The following is a 21,513-nucleotide window of genomic DNA, read 5'->3' on the forward strand; positions in this document are numbered from 1 at the left end:
ATGAAAGCCAACAATATAACTAAAATTAGAACCCTGAATATAAATCTAAGCCAGTAATCTTTCTCTTATACCGTGTAATATCTCACCTGTTCCAGCATATGATTTGGAGAGGATAAGGCAGAGATTGTGCTACGTAGTTTGATTCTACAAAATAGAGAACTTTTCAAAAGTACAAGGCAGTTTTCTATTCACATATATGTGTCTGGTTAACAAAATATGCCAAAGACTTAGCTAGGTTCCGTACAGCGTGCAAACAAATATAAAAGGGCTCTTCCTTTAAAATAAACAAAAAACAATGATCTAGTTGGAGAAATGACAAATATATGGGAAAAGATAACTGATGGCAGAACACTATAAATAATAAATGTCTATGAATAATACAGATACAAAGTGTTATTAGGGGTCAAAGGAAAAAAAAAAAGATCTTACCTTGAATGGATACAAAATGCCCAGAAGATTTGGAATGAGACTCTACAACCTGATCTCAACCTAATTTTCCAGAATTATTGTTTCTTTCTTTCCTATACAAAGAGCTCAAAGCAAACTTGTGTTGAAGTGCCTACCATTTTCCTTCCTCTGGGTGTGTACTTACTCTGTTTCTGACTCTAGAAATACATTCGCTGCTCTTCTTTATGGTCCCTATCCTAGTAATTTTCAAAGTGCAGATCTACTGGTATCTCCTTATATATGCCATCCTCATTTAACCAGAGGAAGTCATTTCCAAACATCTGAAATGCTGTGAACCTTCTTCATAACTTTTTTAGGATAATTTTCTTTTCAACAAAACATCACATTTGCATATACCAACAAATATTTTTCCACAAAGGAAAGCCTAGGGAATGTCTATGTATTTATTACAACAAGGTTACCATTGCTTAAAACTTTTTTTTTTTTTAATTCTACCTTGGAATTGCCATCACAGTGAATTTTAAAACCAAAAGAAATTATTATTATTTTTTTATAGTCATATCATTATCTTAAGACAATAGTAGACCATAGTCTTCCTGGATTTAACTTTATGGGTTTTTTTTTTCTGTTCTCTACCATCACCCTATATTCATGAATTCCTGTGAAGTGATCCCCTTAAAATGATTCTGAAGATAAAGCCTATTCTTTGTGCTGGTTTAAACAGAGTAGAGATCTTTAGATTAAAAAAAAAAAAGAATGTTGAAACTGATAGTGAATTAAATCAATGACGTGAATGAGTGTACCATATACTTTGTATGGAAACAGATAAAAGAGATCTATGAAACTATTACAGTGAATGCTGCAGCCAGAACAATAAATACACAACAACTGATAGATAAAACTTGGAAGAAAGTTGAATTGGAGAGTTATCTTACTTTGATAGAAGTATTATTTAACAGAAATTTTTGGTATTTGGTATTTAAATCACTTTATATATTCATTAAGGGTACAAAGGAGTAATTTCCTGGATTTTATGAAGGAAATTACATATCTACTTCAGTAGCTCTCAACCCCTCAACTCCTTTGAGGTTAAGAGGACTCATCTGAGAGCACCTGGGTGGCTCAGTCATTAAGCGTCTGCCTTCGGCTCAGATCATGATCCCAGGGTCGTGGGATCGAATCCCACATCAGGCTTCCTGCTCGGTGGGAAGCCTGCTTCTCCCTCTCCCACTTCCCCTGCTTGTGTTCCCTCTCTTGCTGTCTCTCTCTCTGTTGAAAAATAAATAAAATCTTAAAAAAAAAAAAAAAGAGTACTCATCTGAGAAAAATATTTCTGTATTCAAAATTTTATACACAATTTTAGGGATTTTACAGATCCTTGAGGATCACCCATGGACCCAAGATATAATTTATCACTAAGTTATCACTAAATTTCTCACTAAAAGTTTATCACTAAGTTTTACATTTATGTAGGACACAGAATAAATACCTCAAAATACCAAAGGACTTGCTCTACTTTATATTTCCCATCATAATTAGTACATTGCTTTGTTATCATTGTATCCAGGAATATTGTAACAACTTTGTACGGCAACATCTTTTGTGTCTAATCAAGAGATATCTACAAGTAATTTCCAGTAAATTTTGTTCCTTATATTTAGTTAATATACAAAGTATGATCCTTTTAAATTTGATCATGGTCTATATAGTTACAGGTGGGTAACCCGTTATTTTCTTCTCTTTCAAATACTGAGAACTTCCAATATGAATTCATGATTGTAAGATTAAGTGAGACAGAGGCCATAAGACATGATTAACAGCTTGCTTTTTTGTATTAAGTGGTCTTCACCATTTTTTAATCTACTTGACATGCAGTGACAACACATTAAAATTATTAAGATTAATGGCCTAATGATTAACACTAGAGTGCACATTTGTAATCAGTCCGTGAGGAAGATTGTAGTGAAGCATGAGGGAAACATCTGGAACATAAATTCACTACTGGAGCATTTGCACCACTGTACACAAGTTAACGTACAAATGAGATCAGGTGTGTGAAAGTAGTTCACACTGTAATATGAAATCTATAATAAGGAGTTTTTATCATCATTGCTTTCTCACCAGTTTAGCATTTCATACTTACATGCATAAGTAGCAAAATGAAATTTGAAAAAGTTTAAGTAAAATCTTTAAATATGAAATGGTGCAGATTCATTTATTGGCTAATCTCATGAATGTTACTCTAATACACCAAAAGGAGTATGATCTGGTTATAATCCCATGAATATAGACAGTAAATTCTAGGTTTTTGTCAGTCAGTAGCTTTCCTATTGCAGTTGTTGGGGAAAGACGTCATCAGAGGACAGACATGTAGCACTTGCTCAACTGATAGATGTTGTTAGAAAGTTTTTTTGTGGCTTATTCAGAGAGATTCTTCAGATAGAAAACAAATAAGTTTTAAAATCCACAGTAATTTGTTTTAATTGACTGATCAAAGTGCTAGTAATCATGCCCCTTGGTTGTCTGAAACAGCTAAAATTATAGCACCAGGTGCAGTCAGGTCAAAAAGCCCTAATTTGGATTGAAATAAATTGGTAGAAACCACTTTTGCAACATGGAGACCATGAAACCGATTTACATTTTTTTCAGAATAGCTTGGAAAAGAATAATTGGAATTCACTAGAGAAGATTTTATCACTAGCAAACCCAAAGTACAAATGTGTTTTTGCACTGTAAATACTTCACTGACTTGAGAATGGAGTGAGCTTCTTTTTTTGGTTGGGGGGGGAAACAATCCACAAGGCAACAATGAAATAGACTTTCCTATAACTGCTTGTCTTAAGTCCCTTAATCAGTAATGAGATCCTGGTAGCATTCTTTTATCATTTTCAATCTGTATAGGATAGATGTTTTAACTTGACATATGATTTAAAAAAAAAAAGAACTTAGAAGTGGGTAAAATTGTATTTATATTCTTATGTAAGTCTACTCTAAAAGACCTATGCCTTGATAAGACTCTCAACCCTTTTATTTGAAACAGGAAATAATTTGAGGTTTATCCCTGTAGGTTTGAGGATAACTTTTGCCTTGAAGAAATCATCTAAACTCGGATCTTTTTGAAGACAGTTACTCACTTACTGCTGCTGATAGAATACAAAAGAAAAACAAGAACCTTGAGTTCGAGATTTTCTATATAAAAAGAAGAAATGATTCACCTCCCCAGATATTACACATTCTTTTTTTCAATTTCCTATCCCTGTACTTGTTTCCTCTTCACAGCCCCTCTTTAATTTTCCCATGCCTTTCCAAAATTTAATTTTTTAAAAAATTCAATTAATTAACATATATTATTCATTCCAGAGGTAGGGTTCAGTGATTCATCACTCTTATATAATACCCAGTGCTCATTATATCACGTGACCTCCTTAATGTCCATCACCCAGTTATCCCCTCCCCCCTCCCCCCTCCCCTCCAGCAACCCTCAGTTTGTTTCCCGAGATTAAAAGTCTCTTATGGTTTGTCTCGTTCTCTGATTTTGTCTTATTTTATTTTTTCCTCTCTTCCCCTATGATCCTGTTTTGTTTCTTAAATTCCACATGTCAGTGAGATCATTTAATTCTTTCTCTGACTTATTTCGCTTAGCATAACACCTTCTAGTTCCATCCATGTCATTGTAAATAGCAAGATTTCATTTTTTTGATGGCTGAGTAGTATTCCATTTTATATATATACACCACATCTTCCTTATCCATTCATCTGTCAATGGAAATCTAGGCTCATTCCATAATTTGGCTATTGTAGACATTGCTGCTATAAACACTGGGGCACAGGTGCCCCTTTGGATCCCTACATTTGTATCTTTGGGGTAAATACCCAGTAGTGCAATTGCTGGGCCATAAGTTAGCTCTACTTTCAACTTTTTGAGGAGCCTCCATACAGTTTTCCAGAGTGGCTGCACCAGCTTGCATTCCCACCAACAGTGTAGGAGGGTTCCCCATTCTCCACATCCCTAACAACATCTGTCGTTTCCTGAGTGATTAATTTTAGCTATTCTGACTGGTGTGAGGTGGTATCTCCTTGTGGTTTTGACTTGTATTTCCCTGATACCAACTGATGTTGAGCACTTTTTCATGTGTCTGTTGGCCATTTGTATGTTTTCTTTGGAGAAATGTCTGTTCATGTCTTCTGCCCATTTCTTAATTGGATTATTTGTTCCTTGGGTGTTGAGTTTGGTAAGTTCTTTATAGATTTTGGATACTAGCCCTTTATCTGATAAGACATTTGCAAATATCTTCTCCCATTCTGTTGGTTGTTTTTGTTGTCTTTTGGTCTGGTCAGCTGTTTCCTTTGCTGTGCAAAAACTTTTATCTTGATGAAGTCCCAATAGTTCATTTTTGCCCTTGCTTCCCTTGCCTTTGGTGATGTGTCTAGGAACAAATTGCTATGGCTGAGGTCAAAGAGGTTGCTGCCAATGTTCTCCTCTAGGATTTTGATGGATTCCTGTCTCATATTTAGGTATTTCATCCATTTTGAGTCTATTTTTGTGTATAGTATAAGAAACTGGTCCAGTTTCATTCTTCTGCATGTGGCTGTCCAATTTTCCCAACACCATTTGTTGAAGAGACTTTTTTCCAATGGACATTCTTTCCTGCTTTGTCAAAGATTAGTTGGCCATAGAGTTGAGGGTCCATTTCTGGGCTCTCTATTCTGTTCCATTGACCTATGTGTCTGTTTTGTGCCAGTACCATACTGTCTTGATGATGACAGCTTTGTAATAGAGCTTGAAGTCAGGCATTGTGATACCACCAACTTTGGTTTTCTTTTTCAACATTCCTCTGGCTATTTAGGGTCTTTTCTGGTTCCATACAAATTTTAGGATTATTTGTTCCAGCTCTGTTAAAAAAAAGTTGATGGTATTTTGATAGGGATTACATTGAATATATAGATTGCTTTAGGTAATAGACACATTAACAATATTTGTTCTTCCAATCCATGAGAATAGAATGTTTTTCCATTTCTTTATGTCTTCCTCAATTTCTTTCATGAGTGTTCTATAGTTTTCAGAGTGCCTCTTTGGTTAGGTTTATTCCTAGGTGTCTTATGGTTTTTGGTGCAATTGTAAATGGGATCAACTCCTTAATTTCTCTTTTTTCTGTCTCACTGTTAGTGTATAGAAATGCAACTGATTTCTGTGCCTTAATTTCATAATCTGCCACTTTCCTGAATTCCTGTATGAGTTCTAGCAAATTTGGGGTGGAGTCTTTTGGGTTTTCCACGTAGAGTATCATGTCATCTGCGAAGGGTGAGAGTTTGACTTCTTCTTTGCCGATTCAGATGTCTTTTATTTCTTTTTGCTGTCTGACTGCTGAGGCTAGGACTTCTAGTACTGTGTTGAATGAATGGGGAGAGTGGATATCCCTGTTGTGTTCCTGACCTTAGGAGAAAAGCTCTCAGTTTTTCCACATTGAGAATGATATTCACTGTGGGCTTTTCATAGATAGCTTTTATGATGTTGAGCTATGTTCCTTTTATTCCTACACTGTGAAGAGTTTTAGTCGAGAAAGGATGCTGTGCTTTGTCAAATGCTTTTTTTGCATCTATTGAGAGATCATATGTTTCTCGTTCTTTCTTTTATTTATGTAGTCTATCACATTGATTGATTTGTGGATGTTGAATCACTCTTGCAACACAGGAATAAATCCCACTTGGTCATAGTGAATAATCCTTTTAATGTACTGTTAGATCCTATTGGCTAGTATCTTGGTGAGAACTTTTGCATCCATGTTCATCAGGGATATAGGTCTGTAACTCTCCTTTTTGGTGAGGTCTTTGGTTTGGGATCAAGGTAATACTGGCCTCATAGAAAGAGTTTGGAAGTTTTCCTTCCATTTCTATTTTTTGAAATAGCTTCAGAAGAATAGCTGTTAATTTTTCTTGGTAGAATTCCCCTCGGTAGCCATCCAGCCCTGGACTCTTGTTTATTGGGAGATCTTTGATTACTCCTTCAATTTCCTTGGTGGATTTGGGTCTGTTCAGGTTTTCTATTTCTTCCTGGTTCAGTTTTGGTAGTTTATACATCTCTAAGAATGCATCCATTTCTTCCATATTGTCTAATTTGCTGGCATATGGTTGCTCATAATATGTTCTTATAATTGTTTGTATTTCTTCAGTATTGGTTTTGATCTCTCCTCTTTCATCCATGATTTTATTGATTTGGGTCCTTTCTCTTTTTGATAAATCTGGCCAGGGGTTTATCAATCTTATTAATTCTTTCAAAGAACCAGCTCCTAGTTTCATTGATCTGTTCTACTGTTCTTTTGGTTTCTATTTCATTGGTTTCTGCTCTAATCGTTATCATTTCTTACCTCCTGCTGAGTTTAGGCTTTATTTGCTGTTCCTTCTCCAGCTCCTTCAAGTGTAAGGTTAGGTTGTGTATTTGAGAACTTTCTTATTTCTGGAGAAAGGCTTGTATTGCTATATACTTCCTTCTTAGGACTGCCTTTGCTGTATCCCAAAGATTTTGAACAGTTGTGTTTTCATTTTCATTGGTTTCCATAAATTTTTTTAATTCATCTTTAATTTCCTGGTTGACCCATTCATTCTTTAGTAGGATGCTCTTTAGCCTCCATGTATTTGAGTTCTTTCCAACTTTCCTCTTGTAATTGAGTTCCAGTTTCAAAGCACTGTAGGCTGAAAATATGCGGGGAATGATCCCAATCTTTTGGTACTGGTTGAGATCTGATTTGTGACCCAGGATGTGATCTATTCTGGAGAATGTTCCATGTGCACTCGAGAAGAATGTATATTCTGTTGCTTTAGGATGGAATACTCTTAATATATCTGTGAAGTCCATCTGGTCCAGTGTGTCATTCAAAGCCCTTGTTTCCTTGTTTATCTTTTGCCTAGATTATCTGTCCATTTCAGTGAGGGGGGTGTTAAAGTCCCCTACTATTATTGTATTATTATCAATGTGTTATTAATTGGCTTACATAATTGACTGTTCCCATGTTCCCTTTAATTATGATATGGTGTCCTTCCTCATCTCTTACTATAGTTTTTGGCTTAAAATCTAAATTGTCTGATATAAGGATTGCCACCCCAGCTTTCTTTTGATGTCCATTAGCATGATAAATGGTTTTCCACCCCCTCATTTTCAATCTGGAGATGTCTTTGGGTCTAAAATGAGTCTCTTGCAGACAGCATATTGATGGGTCTTACTTTTTTATCCAATCTGATACTCTGTGTCTTTTGATTGAGGAATTTAGCCCATTTATATTCAGAGTAACTATTGAAAGATATGAATTTAGTGCCATTGTATTGCCTGTAAGGTGACTGTTACTGTATATTGTCTCTATTCCTTTCTGGTCTATGTTACTTTTGGGCTCTCCCTTTGCTTAGAGGATCCCTTTCAATATTTCTCATAGGGCTGGTTTAGTGATCCCAAATTCCTTTAGTTTCTGTTTGTCCTGGAAGCTCTTTAACTCTCCTTCCATTCTGAATGACAGTCTTGCTGGATAAAGTATTTTTGGCTGTATGTTTTTCTCATTTAGCACCCTGAATACATCATGCCAGTCCTTCCTGGCCTGCCAGGTCTCTGTGTATAGGACTGCTGCCAGTCTAATGTTTCTGCCCTGGTAAGTTATGGACCTCTTGTCCCTAGCTGCTTTCAGGATTTTCTCTTTGTCTCTGAGATTTGCAAGCTTCACTATTATATGTTGCAGTGTTGACCTATTTTTTACTGATTTTGAAGGGGGTTCTCTGTGCCTCCTGGACTTGAATGCCTGTTTCCTTCCCCAGATTAGGGAAGTTCTCTGCTATAATTTGCTCCAGTATAGCTCTCCCATTTCCTCTTTTTCTGGATCCCAATTTTTCTAATATTGGTTTGCTTTATGGTATCACTTATCTCTCAAATTCACCCTTTGTGATCTAGTAGTTGTTTATCTCTCTTTTTCTCAGCTTCTTTATTCTCCATCATTTTGTCTTCTATATCACTAGTCTCTTTTCTGCCTCATTTATCCTAGTAGTTAGAGCCTCCATTTCTTATTGCATCTCATTAATAGCCTTTTTTTATTTCTACTTGATTAGATTTTAGTTCTTTTATTTCTCTAGAAAGGAATCCTCTAGTGTCTTCTATGCTTTTTTCAAGCCCAGCTACTATCTTAATAATCATTATTCTGAGCTCTAGTTCTGACATCTTATTTACGTCCATACTGATTAGGTCCCTGGCAGTCAGTACTGCCTCCTGTTTTCTTTTTTGGGTTGAGTTTTTCCATCTTGTCATTCAAGAGAAGCATAGATGAACAACAGAACAAGATACTGAAATGGCAACAATGACCCCAGAAAAATATACACTAAAGAAATCAGAAGAGACCTGAAACAAACAAAAAAAATTTAATTTAATTTAAAAAGAGAGAGAGAATAGAATCAGATAGGTGAACAGAACAATACACTGGATCCTGTGTGTATTTTGGTCTGTTTGTCAGAAAACTAGGTCCCAAAATTATAAAGAAAAAAATATATGTACAAAAATAAAATTAAATACAATGAAAGGATAGAATGTAACTGTGAAAATGAAAATTAAAAGACAAAAAAAAAGGAATATAAACAGACTGGTGAACAGAACAGAGCAATACACTGTATCCTGAGTGTATTATGTAACTCTAAAGTTGAACATTTAAAAAAGACTTAACAACAACAACAACAACAACAAAAAGATGAAGAGGAAGAAGAAGAAGGAGGAGGAGGGGGAGGTAAGTGAGAATATGATTAGACAGGTGAGGAGAACAGAGAAATATACTAGATTCTGGGTGTATTTTGGTCTGCTTGTTAGAAGAAACTGCATCCCAAAATTGTAAAGAAAGAAAACTTTTATATACACAAAAATAAAATCAAATATGGTGAAACGATAGAATGTAACTGTAAAGATGAAAATTTTAAAGTTTTTTTAAAAAGTTGGTAAAATCAATTGGTTGAAAAAGGAAAGAGAAAAAAATTAAAATTGAAAGACTGAAGAATTGTGGGGAAAAAAACATGAATTCTTATACTATTTTCCCCTACTGCTGGAGTCTTGCAGTTGTGTGTGATAGTTAAACTTGGTCTTAGCTGGATGCTCTTGCTAATCTTCTGGGGGAGGGGCCTGTTGCACTGGTTCTCAGGTGTCTTTGCCCCAGGCAGAATTGCACTGCCCTTGCCAGGTGGCCAGGCTAAGTAAGTGGCTCTGGATTGCTGTATGTGAATTTTCTTCCCTGAAGGCTTTCCATGCCACTTTAGAGGATGAGAATGAAAATGGCTGCCTCCCAGTCTCCAGCCCTAGTGCCGAAACTTGGGACCCCACTCCTCAGTGCACCCTCAGGGAAAAGCAGTCAATTATTCCTGTTTACCTGTCTCTGACCACACTCCGGCTCACCTGGCCTGTGACTGAGCATTTCCATCTCAGGCACGTGACCCTCTTTTGAGTCTTCAAACCCTGCAGACTCCTGCGACTGCTCCTGTGCCACTCCTCCTGGGGGAGGAAGGAGGATCTCGCTGGTTCTGCCACTCACTGGGCCCCTGCTCAGAGAGCAGTCACCAGCCCATGTTGCGGTTCAAGGTTTATGGCAACCCTGAGCTGAGAGCCCACTCCTGGGCTCACTGATTGCAGCCAGCTTCCCTACTCTGATGCTTGGGAACTTTACCGCACTCAGACACTCCTCATTATTTCTGTGACCTCAGGTATCCTGAGACCACACTGTCCCACCTAGGATTCTGCCCTGCTTTGCCACCTGAGCACCTTTCAGGCAGGGATGACCCTCACTGGAACAGACTTCTGTGAGTTCTGATTTTGCTCTCCACTGCTATATTGCTTTCTGGTGACAGCTTATGGAGGCTCCCTCCCCCCCGGTTTATCTTCCTATATGTCACCTCAGATTCACTTCTCTGCACCTCCTACTTGCAGAAAGTGGTCTCTTTTTTATTTGTAGAATTGCAGCAATTCTCTTCTTAGATGTCTAGTTGAGTTTTCAGGTGTTCAGAATGATTTAATAGCTATCTAGTTGAATTACTAAGACCACACAAAACTAAGGTCTCCTACTCCTCCACCATCTTGGACTATCCTACACACATGTTCTTGATTAATATTCTATGCTATTCTTATTTCAACAACTGGAAGGAGATAAAAATGAAGCAACTTTCCCAATGCTGTAAATAGCAGTGTCCTCTAGTAAACTAACTGGCCACCATACAATAACTGATGGTAATTTTTCTTTCTCATCCTGAGGCAGTATCACTATTATGGGTTGAGGCTGCTCAGTCTACATAAGCCTTTCACCAAATCCAGTTCAGTAGTGTCAAGTGCCTATTGATTCCTCATCCCCTTAAATATCCCACGATCGGGGCGCTTGGGTGGCTCAGTTGGTTGGGCGACTGCCTTCGGCTCAGGTCATGATCCTGGAGTCCCAGATCGAGTCCCACATTGGGCTCCCTGCTCGGCAGGGAGTTTGCTTCTCTCTCTGACCCTCCCCCCTCTCATGCTCTCTCTCTGTCTCATTCTCTCTCTCAAATAAATAAATAAAATCTAAAAATAAAATAAAATAAAATAAATATCCCACAATCATCCCAACATAATTATTTTCAAAAGTAAATTCAGTTGGTCACTCACCCCTTAACTCATTCTCCTTACCAATTACTCTAGTTCATCATCACCTCCAACTTCTTAATATCTGCCCTGAAATGTTAATTTTATCTTTCATCTCCCTAATCAACCGTATCTAACTAGTCACAAAATCCTGTCTTCTTTTGAAATATTTCTAACATTTGACTCCCTTCCTATGGTTTATTACAATGATTATGGTCATTACTTCACTGATAATCCTAATAGCCAACTAACAGTTCTCTCTATGGTCTCTCCTTTTTATAATCCAACAAACAAAATGGCTTCATCTGTCTCATTATTCAAATGGAATTACAGACCATTGTAGCCACACAGACCATACACATATCTAAGTTTTTTTTTTTTAATTTTATTTTATTATGTTATGTTAATCACCAAAAATTACATCATTAGTTTTTGATGTAGTGTTCCATGATTCATTGTTTGTGTATAACACCCAGTGCTCCATTCAATACATGCCCTCTTTAATACCTATCACCAGGCTAAACCATCCCCCCACCCCCTCCCCTCTAGAATGCTCAGTTTGTTTCTCAGAGTCCATAGTCTCTCATGGTTCATCTCCCGCTCTGATTCCCCCCACTTCATTTTTCCCTTCCTACTACCTTCTTTTTTTTTTTTTTTTAACATATAATGTATTATTTGTTTCAGAGGTACAGGTCTGTGATTCATCAGTCTTACACAATTCACAGCCCTCACCATAGCACATACTCTCCCCAATGTCTAAGATTTGAACATCAAATTTCTTTCCTTCAAGCACATACTAATGAAGCCCTATGTGTAACCAGAGATGTTCTCTCCTTCCAGAACTACTCTGTGATTCCAGAACCACTCAGAACTGTGTTTAAACAATTTAGGAGTAATCTTAAACTCTCCTCTCTTCATCCCCTTACCTTAAGTCAATCCCTAGCCCTTTCCCTAATTATCCCTCAAAGTAATCTTTCCTTTCTAAACCCTCTTAACTACTTTAGATCAAACTTTCCTTTTTTCTTTTTGAACAATTGAAATAGAATTCTGTCTTCTCTCCCAACTTTTGCTTCACCTCTAGCCTCCTCAAATCCACTCCCCACATTATATCAGACTTGCTCTTCTAAAATATAAATCTGATTGTATTGTTTTCTTACTGAAGTCCCTTCAATAGTTCATCATTACCTACATCATTTTCTCAAAACATAGCCAAAGATCTGCATCTGAAGAATCTGTGATGCTTATTGAAAATATAGATACCCAGATCCTACTTCAGACTATTGAACCCAAATTTCTGAAGAGTGACTCTGAAAAAATAATTTTAACAAGACCTCTGATGTCCTCTGGGTTAATGTCTAACACACATGGTACCATGATCTTGTTCCTATTTTCTGACTTCATACTCTCCTGTACCTTCAATCTATACCTATATTACAACCTTTAAGAATTGGGGGCGCCTGGGTGGCTCAGTCGGTTAAACGACTGCCTTCGGCTCGGGTCATGCTCCCAGGGTCCTGGGATCGAGCCCCACATCAGGCTCCCTGCTCGGTGGAGAGCCTGCTTCTCCCTCTCCCGCTGTCTGCCGCTCTGCCTACTTATGCTCTCTCTCTATCTCTGTTAAATAAATAAATTTAAAAAAATCTTAAAAAAAAAAAAAAAGAATTGCTCGTGTTCCCTTCAAATCCTATGCTCTTTCATGCATCTGGGATTTCAAGTATAGTGTTTCTTCTGTCTTCTGCCAGCATGTCTGTATAATAAATATCATCTTTCAAGATCCAGTGAAAGCAATATGTGTCCCTATAACACCACTGTGCCATTATCTGCTTACATGTTTTTTCTTTTAGGGGACCATAAACTTCTTAAGAACTGCTAATGTATCTTACTTAAGTTTATATTTTTAGTACTTACCTCAATAAACATTTTTAAATGGATGAATTCAGTAAATAAATGAATGAGGGAGGGAGGAAGTGAAATTAAGAGTAAGTGCATGAGTGACCTAAAAGTATTTAGTAAAAGTGTCTTACCAAAATATCCACTGCACATTGTTTTATGGCATTTAAATTGAACAGTAAATATCCATTTAATTCAGGACTATTAAACTCATAATTATTTTTTGATTCTCTCCCCAATTTCTTTTTTCCCATCTGCCAGTCTGGCATAATTACATTTCCTACCTCAGGGTAGTGAAAATTAATTGGCTTGTAAATAATGATAAATTAGTCAATGTTCATAAAATGCTCTCAAGATGAAAAGCACTCTAACCATCACCTCTAAGAATTTTTATTTATTAGAAAATAAATTGATGCATTATCAATATCTAGACCACACCTATGATTTATGCCCTAAATAACATTAAGCTTTTTATCTATCTAGTTCTAAAATGGTCTTTCTTTCATTTTGTTATGTAGAGTCTTACATCACTGTCATTGTGGTAAGGCATATGATGAAATTAGTTACCATATACAGAATCTGAAACAATTATTTAAATCTTAGAATTTAGAGTAGTCAGCATATTCAGGCACTCATTCTGACTGTGACTTCTGGGTTAAGTTTAATCCCCAATCTTGGAAGGTCTGAGGCTAGTTAGGATAAAGTAGAGTTGTTCAGGGCTAGTTTGGGAAAAACCTCAAACTCAGGATATCTCAGGAGATATAGAAACTCACAGGTCTTGGCAAGGTGAAAACACCATTCTAAGAAGGAGACATGGGGTTTATGAAGATCCTCTCTCTGAAAAGGACCAGAACATGTTCCAAAGAATACCACACCGAAGGGCGTAATATAACTATACATGACTATATAAAGATAGATATATAAACATATGACAGAAAGAGAGCTGTATAAAATTGCCAATTCTATATTCTATGTGTTTGGTGTTAAAACATGATTTCACTCATGAAATTGAGGCAGTAGTAGATGATCTTACTTGGCTAAGCTTTGTTTCTCTCTCTTCTCCCATGTTTTTGTGTTATTTTAGTGACTCACTAAATTAAGGTTTTGGGAAACAACACAACATACCACTTAATGCTCACAGCTATTTTGTCCACTCTACAGATGAGGAAACTGAGCCTCTGAGAGATTTTTTTAACTTATCCAAACATAGGTAGTGAGTCAGTAGAAAAGCAGTTCTCAAACTCACAAATGGTTTAAATCTATGTCCCTCCTCCCTGCTACTACACTATGCTTACTTTATGACAAGATGATAAAAAGCCAAACATATTAATTAGGTCCCATGTCAAGGGCCAACATTGTGTGGAACAGGGATTCTCAGGACAACTTGTAAAAATCCTTCAGAGTCTTCCTACCCCAGTTTTCTTGAACTACTTTTTGAGCTCTAGAACAAGCGGCATGTAATAAAAGATTTAAAAATATAGACTCTACAGTAGTGGGTTAGCATTGTGCAAGCAGCTTTCATCTGCTACTCTGCATGCAGATAATGGGTTCTCTGGAAGACACTAGTCTGCCATCACAGGCAGAGCCAGAAGTGGAGTCAATTTTAATAAACACCAGCATAAGCAGCATTGTCTTTGGAGGGCATCTTTGGTGGTAAGACAAGCAATGCTTCAAAGCTTCCGCTTTGGGCTCCAAGATGAGATAGGAGGAGAGAAGGAAATGTCTGGTGCCGTGGCAAAGCCAAGAGAAGGTTTTTCACAAAACCCATGTGAGCTATTTCTGAAAAGACCCCAAAATTATCTGAGAAGAATTTATTTTGGAGACAGATGTTCTTATAAAAATGAATGATGTCTGAGCTAGAAAAAGCACTGTGACAGTTGTAGCATAGCTGTTTTACTAGAACGATTCCAGTTTTTATTATTTTGAAGGTTCCTTTTAGCTCTAACATTTTATAATTTTTTTTGTTAAAGATTTTATTTATTTATTTGAGAGAGAGAATGAGAGAGAGAGAGCACATGAGAGGGGGGAGGGTCAGAGGGAGAAGCAGACTCCCTGCTGAGCAGGGAGCCCGATGCGGGACTCGATCCCGGGACTCCAGGATCATGACCTGAGCCGAAGGCAGTTGCTTAACCAACTGAGCCACCCAGGCGCCCAACATTTTATAATTTTTAGATATAATATTTTATTTTGTTAGTGCCCTCCCACTCAAATCAATAATATTGTTAGGATCACTAACTCAAAAAAGAAGCAGACATCAGAACAATGTTGGACTGCAAAGCATTCAAAGGATAAATGAACCATCACATTTGAATTTTCTTTAGGTACTAGTGCTAAACAATAAAATGAAAACTTGAGTTACCAGTAGGGTGTGTTTTTCACTCTGAAAGACTAGGGAACTTTAGAATGATCAGTTATTCCCTATGTATAATAAATTGTGCAACAAGTTATGTAATTTCATGTCAATCTTTCTACATGAAGTATTTGATGATCAAGAATAGGTATTAAGACCATTTGCTGACCCAATCAGCCCATGATTTTATCATTTCCTCTCAAGAAGTGTGATGTATGGAACATCTCTGTGTGGCCTCTTAGGGCAAGCCAATCCCCAAAAGAGTATAATGCATGGTTTTCAGAGTGGAGAGCTCTTCACCTCAACACTTACAAAGGAGAGAAAGAAGCAGAATTTGACAGAGGGAAAGACTGAATAGCAATGCTGTTGCAGAGTTCTCAGTAGATTCTCTGGGGACATCTGAAATTAGAATGGCCCGTCAGAGTTGTCCTGAATCAAAGAAAGGGATTTGGGGGCGCCTGGGTGGCTCAGTTGGTTAAGCGACTGCCTTCGGCTCAGGTCATGATCCTGGAGTCCTGGGATCGAGTCCCGCATCAGGCTCCCTGCTCAGCGGGGAGTCTGCTTCTCCCTCTCCCGCTCCCCCCTCTTGTGCTCTTTCTCTCTCTCAGATAAATAAATAAAATCTTAAAAAAATAAAATAAAATAAAAAAATAAACAAAGAAAGGGATTTGGGACTTGGTACCATGCTTGACTAGTCACTAATTGCAGACTATCCCCTGCAAGGGGATGCCCCCATGACTGCTGCAGTATCCTTATCAATAAACAGAATCCAACTTCAATGATTCAAAATATTTTAAATAAAAGAATATTTACAGAGGTATGAACAGTGCTAAAGGAATGGACAAAGAACTTGAGATGCTCAAAGATCACCAAGATCAGAAAGCCATTGCCACCCTTAGGAATAAAGGGTTAAAGAGAGCAAACAGTATTATTGGACCCCAGTAAGTACTGAAGCTGTGGAAATGGGCCACACAATAGATGTGGTAATCAAAAAGAGATGGTAGCCACTTCCAGAGACAAAGCCAAATGTGGGCCAAGATCGGGAAGACATACCCTAATATCTCTCCTCTTCTCCTCTGCTTGTGCATCCTGCTGGTCAAATCCAGCTGGAATCCAGGTAGCAAGAGAGTATGAGTGATGGAGTTTCAGGGTGTCAACATTTTGGGGCAGAAAGAAAAGCAGGGAAAGGTGGAAACTAGATTTTGAGTGTTTGTGTTAAGGGATGGAGGATAGAAAGGAGTTGGGAACAGAGAATAGTCAGTGAGACTTGAAAGAACTAAACAATACTGAAGCAGAGATTGATCTGCTCCCCTCCCCATGCAATCACACAGGAGTATAGTGTTAACATCATGATACATACCCAATGAAGGGAAGAATTAAATCACTTAAGCTTTACACAGTTTTAATATTTAATTTTATATTTTTATTCTCATAATTTAAGCATTTACAGATGTGGGAGAAAAAACTACCATAAAATGCAATTCCATGTATATTCATAATGTGTGACATTTGGAGGAAAAAAGGATTTGGTGAGGATTTAATAGCTAAAAATTACTTCATGCAGGAGTTGGGATTTGACATCTCTCAAATTATGGGAAGAAGGTAATGAAAAGATTGAAAGCCAGAGGGTATTATAAGCAGAAGGGCAATTTGAGACAAAATATGGATACAACACTTATGGTTTTTATTTTCATTAATTCATTCACTCTATTTGTTCATCTATTCCATTAATCCACACATATTTTTATATACCTTCTCCATGCCAGGGGCCTCTGGGATCAGTGAGAGGCCCTGATGCATTGGCAGACCAAAAGACATATACCTCTGTCCCTTAAGGCTCATATTTTAATAGGAGAATTAGGTTGGTCAAATAATCACACCACAAATGTATAATTGTCATTGCTCTGTGTCCTGTAAAAGAAGTTAATGGGTCTGTGGGAGGAGAATTGAGGTAACTAGGCAAAGTGTGAAAGACTAGTCTTCCAGTTTAAGCAATTGGCATGTGCAAAGATCTATGCAGAGAAGGAACAAGGTGGGTACAAGGGACCAGAAGCAGGTCTATGCATCTGGATGGAGGAGGGAGTGGAAAAACATGGGTTTCTATGGAATGCCATCTATTGCCATCTTAGCCAGCTTATTATTAGAAGCACTGGAAATCAATAGATACAGCAGGCCAATAAGAAACAGGAAGGAAACTGCCAGAGCCCCCTTCTGTTTTTGTAAACCAAACAGCCCTTGGTCAGAGTTTCAGCCCCAGGAAATACCATTTCAGACCATAAGCTGAGAGAATAGATGAGTCCTTACCCCAGTGTGCTATAGGGGAATTTTGCTCACTAATGATTCCACAGGGGAGGAAGAAAGAGCAGTATCTGATGTGGAAACGAAGGACCAGCTCTCTGGAGCAGAGCATTTTAATTTCACATGCATAGAGTACAGCATGCTGGAATCCTCTCCTAGCATATCCTATTGGTTTCCAAAATGCATGAATTTATTAAGAATGCAGATGACTTGGTTATAGAAAACAGTTTTAGCATTTGGTATAATTAATGTAAATATTGCATGCAATAGAAAAATAATCTAACACCTTTATTTAAAGCAGGTTTAATTAATGTCAAGTGCTGTAACAAGTGGTAATCTTCCCCGGCCCACCTCTCTCCTCGCCCTGCGCGCAAATGTTCCCTGCTGCCTTGTTTACCTGCAGACTTTAGTGTCTAAACGCATAGGAGGGAGTTTACACTTTATTTCTAAAGGTTTCTCTCTTCTTTCCTTCAGAAATAGCTTCTTTCTTTCAGTAAGAGTAACTATTCCCAAAGCCTCTTGAAAATTATTTTCTCGCAGACAAGTTCTATGTCTTGCACTCCTTGCAACGACCTACACAGACCCACTCCGGGTTTATAGGCCTAACCGCTGGGAGCCGGAATATAGGTCATCTATATTGGCCATTGCCTAACAACTGGACTCCTTTCTCCTTTCATTCTGCCTTCAGACTGACTCCACGGGGATCCTAAACAAGACAAGAACTTGGGTGGGTTGTCAAAAGCAAATGTCAAGAAAACAGAAAGAATTGTATTAGGCTTACACAATAGCCGAGAGGGATTCTTCCAGTGAACTGCCTTCCTTAGGAGTGAAATGGCATGCCAGCTTAACATCAGCAGTTTAACATTAGCAAAGGGGCTGAAGCCACTACGTACTGTGTCTCTCTATTACGCATTTACATCATATTTTATCATTGCTGAAGCAAGGCACATTAATTTTCTTAGTGATCTTCTATACTGTATTTTTAGACTTAGATCCTCATTAAAGAAGTCTTAGGTATAATTGACGTACCATATCCTATTAATCTCAGGTATACATCATAGTGATTTGATATTTTTATACATTACAAAATGATCCCCACGATAACCCTAGTTACCACCTGTCACCATACAGATTTAGTACGATATTCCCTAGGCTGTGTATTGCATCTCCATGATTTATTTATTTTATAACTGGAACTTTGTACCTCATGATTCCTTTTACCTCTTTTGCCCATTTCTGACCCCTCTCTCCTCTCTCTGGTCACCAACAGTTTGTTTCCTGTATCTAAGAGTCCTTTTCTGTTTTATTTGGTTTGCTCATTTGTTTTTTTTTGGATTCCACATATATATGAAATCATACAGAATTTGTCTTTCCCTATCTGACTTACTTCACTTAGCGTAACACCTTCTAGATCCCTCCAGTTTGTCAGAAATGGCAAGATTTCATTATCTTTTATGACTGTTAATATTCCCTTGTAAATGTGCACCACATCTTCTTTACCCATTCATCTATCGATGGACACTTAGGTTGCTTCCATACCTTGGGGGGTGAAAATAATGCTGCAATAAACATAGGGGTGCATATATATCTTCAAGTTGATGTTTTTTGTTATCTTCAGATAAATATCCCAAAGTGGAATTGCTGTATTGTATAGTAGTTCTATTTTTAATTTTTAAAGAAACTTCCGTATGATTTTCCACAGTGGCTGCACCAGTTTGCATTCTCACCAACAGTGCACGAGGGTTTCCTTTTCTCCACATCCTCGCCAACACTTGTTATTTTTTGTCTTTTTGATAATGGCTAATCTGGCTGATATGAGATGATATCTCACTGTGGTTTTTATTTGCAGTTTCCCTTTTTTAAAAAAAAAAAAAATTTTATTTTTTTATTTGACGGAGAGAGAGCAAGCAGCAGAGGAAGAGGGAGAAGCAGACTTCCCACTGAGCAGGGAGCCCAATGCAAGACTTGATCCCAGGACTCCAGGATCATGACCTGAGCTGAAGGCAGATACTTAACTGATTGAGCCCCCCAGGTACCCCACATTTGCAGTTTCCTTATTGCAAGTGATATTGAGCATCTTTTCACATGCCTGCTGGCTATCTGTAAGTCTTCTTTGGAAAAATATCTATTGAAGTCGCCTATCCATTTTTTACTTGGGTTTTTTTTTTTTTTATTAAGTTGTGTAAGTTCTTTACATATTTTGGATATTAACTCCTTATATGATTTCCAAATATCATCTCTCATTCAGTATATTGCCTTTACATTTTGTTGACGGTTTCTTTCACTGTGCAAGTTTTTTAGATTAATATAGTCTCATTTGTTTATTTTAGCCTTTGTTGCCCTTGCCTAGGAAACTGGTCTAAAATAATATTGCTGACTGATGTCAAATAGTTCACTGCCCACTTGAATTTATTTTGGTATACAGTATAATAGTGGTCCAGTTTCATTCTTTTCCATTTATTTGTCCAGTTTTCCCAACACCATTTATTGAAGAGACTATCTTCTTGCATCCTTTGTCATAAATTAATTGACCATATATGTGTGGGTTTATTTCTAGGCTCTCTTGTCTATTCCATTCTGTCTGTTTTTGTGCCATTACCATACTGTCTTGATTACTATAGCTTTGTCATACAGTTTGAAATCCAGGAGCATGATGACTCTAGGTGTGTCCTCTCTCAAAATTGTTTTAGCTATTCAGGGTCTTTCATGGTTCCATACAAATTTTAGGATTATTTGCTCTAGTTTTGTAAAATAAAAAAAAAAATTCTACTGACATTTTCATGGGATTTTGCATTGAATCTATGGGTTGTTTTGGGTAGTAAGGACATTTTAACGATATTAACTCTTCCAATCCACAAGCACAGTAAATCTTTCCATTTATTTGTGTCATGTTTAATTTTTTCATCAGTGTCTTATAGTTGTCAAAGTATATGTCTTTTACCTCCTTGGTTAAATTTGTACTTCTATATATGGTATCATGTCATCTGAAAATTGTGACAGTTTTACTTCTTCCTTTCCAATTTGGATGCTTTCTATTTCTTCTATTTCTATTTCTTACCTAATTGCTGTGCCTAGGAATTCCAATAGTTTATTGAATAAAAGTGGCTAGAGTGGGCATCCTTGTTTTGTTCCTGATCTTAGCAGAAAAACTTACAGTTTGTCATAAATGGCTGTTATTATGTTGAGGTAATGTCTTTCTATACCTACTTTATTAAGAGTTTTTCTCATAAATGAATGCTGATTTTGTCAAATGCTTTATCTGCATCTATTGAGATGATCATATAATTTTTATCCTTCACTTTGTTATTTTGGTATATCATGTTGATTAGCAGATGTTGAAGCATAGTCATATACCTTGAATAAACCTCACTTGATTATGGCCTATGATCCTTTTAATGTATTATTGAATTCTGTTTGCTATTATTTTGTTGAGGATTTTTGCATCTGTGTTCATCAGGGATATTGGCTTGTAATTTTCTTTTCTTTTTTTTTTTTTTTATGCTGTCCTTGTCTGGTTTTGGTATCAGGGTAATGCTGACATCCTAAAGTGAGTTTGGAAGTGCTCTATCTTCTATTTTTTGGAAGAATTTGAAAAGGATAGATACTAACTTCTTTAAATGTTTGAAGGAATTCAGCTGTGAAGCCATCTGGTCCTGGACTTTTGTTTTTTGGGAGTTTTTAAATTACTAGTTCTGTTTCATTACTTGTAATCAGTCTGTTTAGATTTTCTGTTTCTTCACAATTCAGTCTTGGAAGGTTATGTGTGTCTCCCCCTGTCAAATAAATAAATTAAAAAAAAAAGGTTATGTGTTCCTTAAAATGTATCCATTTCTTCAGGTTTTTCAATTTGTTGATATATAATTGTCTAGAGTTATCTCTTATGATCCTTTGTATTTCTGTGGTGTCAGTTGTAACTTCTCTTTCAGTTCTCATTATATTTATTTGGGCCCTCTCT

The 21,513-nt window shown here is 37.1% G+C and overlaps 1 pseudogene; it reads left to right on the forward strand.

The window, feature by feature from the left end:
* The first annotated feature begins 16,079 nt into the window (after positions 1 to 16,079).
* The window catches only part of LOC123847754 (synaptotagmin-17-like), a 78,986-nt pseudogene continuing 73,552 nt past the window's right edge, over positions 16,080 to 21,513 (forward strand).

This window comes from Mirounga angustirostris, unplaced genomic scaffold, assembly GCF_029215605.1.
Source record: "Mirounga angustirostris isolate CCGP_5_RB_7025 unplaced genomic scaffold, mMirAng1.0.hap1 SCAF_2, whole genome shotgun sequence".
In the NCBI taxonomy this organism is placed as follows: domain Eukaryota; kingdom Metazoa; phylum Chordata; class Mammalia; order Carnivora; family Phocidae; genus Mirounga; species Mirounga angustirostris.